Source organism: Prionailurus bengalensis, chromosome F2 (genome assembly GCF_016509475.1).
Source record: "Prionailurus bengalensis isolate Pbe53 chromosome F2, Fcat_Pben_1.1_paternal_pri, whole genome shotgun sequence".
In the NCBI taxonomy this organism is placed as follows: Eukaryota; Metazoa; Chordata; class Mammalia; order Carnivora; family Felidae; genus Prionailurus; species Prionailurus bengalensis.
The window spans coordinates 59800905-59803333 of NC_057353.1; the positions used below are offsets into that span (position 1 = coordinate 59800905).

The 2429-nt window shown below is 33.8% G+C and overlaps 1 non-coding gene across 1 annotated transcript; it reads left to right on the top strand.

The window, feature by feature from the left end:
* The first annotated feature begins 387 nt into the window (after nt 1-387).
* LOC122496158 lies at nt 388-503 on the top strand. The gene has a single exon (XR_006300697.1). It is a non-coding gene; the product is annotated as a U5 spliceosomal RNA (small nuclear RNA).
* The last annotated feature ends 1926 nt before the right edge of the window (nt 504-2429 follow it).

The following is a 2429-nucleotide window of genomic DNA, read 5'->3' on the forward strand; positions in this document are numbered from 1 at the left end:
ATTTATTTTCCTAAGGAATATGACACCAAAAAAGAAAAAAAAAAGAACAACCTATAAAAAGATAAGTGTTCTGGTTAAAGCCAAAGTGGGGAGTCCAGATTCTCTTTACCCATCAGGCCTCCTCTTTGATGCTCAGATCTGTTCCCAAGCTCCTTCCCAGAGACTTAGGTGTCATGAGACATAACTGTGACATACCGGGCTATGCCAATTCTTCATGGACTTTGGGATCAAACGTGCAGCAAAGTCAACATTGAGAACAAAGCTGAGAACCTCGAAAAAGTAAAAAATGTTTTCTGAAATAGCTGATTCAGCACTAAAAGACTTAGGGAATTGGGCAGCCTAGGTTTGAATCCTAACTTGGATATTTTTGAGTTATATCAATAACCTACACTCTGGTTTCTCTTCAAATCGTATAAATCTTTCGCCTTTTACTAAAGATTTCCGTGGAGTTATATCAATAACTTAAATAATAAATAAATTTGGCGAGTTACTAAACCTACCTGCATCTCAGTGATGACGTCTATGATCACCCAGTTCACAGGAGTGTCAGAAAACAGGCACCTAATACATACTGTATACCTGATACATAGTAGAGGCTCAGCAACTTAGAGATAAATTGATGAGATTTAATAAAACTCAAAGACTTTTAATTAAGTTATGTTTAACAAGGTTCCCTTCTATGTATCTCTTCAGTTTCTCCCCTCTTTAATACACCAAACTTCTTCAAGATTGTTTGACTGCCCTCATCTTTGGGGGAGAGGAAGAAAAAGAGCATGTAAGTCTAGATTTTTTAATAATCTCAGAGAAAATAATCCTAGAGAGATGACTTAGGTCTAGAGAGAAGGGAGTAATGAAGCATTTGTATACATTTCTAACATATTTGATATCTCAGAGCATAGTAAAGCTCCAAATGATGAAAGAGAAGATGGATAGAGAGGGTCACACTACAGCAAAAGTAACAGTCTCAAAAAAAAATTAAAATTATTACAATAACAGAAAGTCATTATTATGTTTCAAATTATCAACAAATAATCAAACTACCTTCAACATTTTATGTTTAAGAAATGAATTAAATCACCTTAGAAACATCACAATCAAAAGTATTTTATTTTTTAAAATCTTTGGTGCTTAAAGTATTTGGTTTCCTTTAGCCAGAAAATCAATTTATAGGCACTATACATTCATTCAAAAGTGACAGGAGGTACTGTAGCATAGTGCTAAGACATTGGTGTCCTGGAGGCATACTGCCCTATTTCAAATGCAGTCAAAGTAACGGAGTTCAAATCCCACCTATACTCATCCTTAACTATGCAACTTTGGGCAGGTAACTTTTAACCCTGCTCATGCTTACTTTACATATCTGTACAATCAATGGATTAATAAGGATAAATAACTCACAGGTTTATTGTAAGAAATGAGCAAGGTGGTCTAGGTAAATAATTCACAGGTTTGTTGTAAGAAATGAGCAAGATATTTAGTACCACTCCTGGAACTTAGTAAGAACTCAGCCAATACAGGATATTAGTGTTACTACCCGTGCTGTCCTGCAGAGGAGGTGGAGGAAATACTAGTAGCAGTACGGCTGCTAGTTTTCATATTATATTTAGGTATTTCCTTTCAACCATTTCAGATGTTTTCCACTAGTTCGCCAACTATATTATAATTTTCTTCATGGTAGCACCCATTTATCACTTTTTTAAAAATCTGCCACAATTCCTAGCACAGTTCTGGACTTGTATTAGACACTTAGTAAATATTTCTTGATTGATCGATATAACATATTCATTATAGTTGGATGAATACGAATTAATTTGCATTTCAACTCAACTACTTAAAAAAAAAACCAACTTCACACTTGATATCTTCGTTTGCTCAACTCCACGTTGCAAACAGCTAATTAGAGATGATGTGGCACTGTTTGAGTTTTGGCAGACTATAATCTGTGGATTTTAACACAACCAACTGCCTAATTTACATTGGTCCACATGCCAGGAAAATATATTCAAAGAATATTATTTGGTTAAAGAAAACCAGAGGAATGGACTCACCTAATTGTGACTTTTGGAGTCAAAAATTTAGATCAGAGAAATCGTTTTAATGATGCTTTCTTTTATACTGAGCTTTGTTTATGTCATAAATACCAAAGAAACAGTATTTTGCCCCCAAGGATATTCACAGGTATAGCATCAGCCAAGTAAACATGTCATTAGTTGCGGTAATGTGTTCAACATTTTTCAATGTAATATGGAACAAAAACATTTCAGTTAAAAATAAATTTGAATTCTGATGTCCATGCAAATACCATTCTTAACATAAATTTTCAACTGAGAGCACTCTCTGTGGAAAAATTCAGAAGAAGCAATCAATATATGTTTGCTGAATTAATTTTTTTTTGCTTTTTATTTTATTCATTACAATTAAAATTAGAC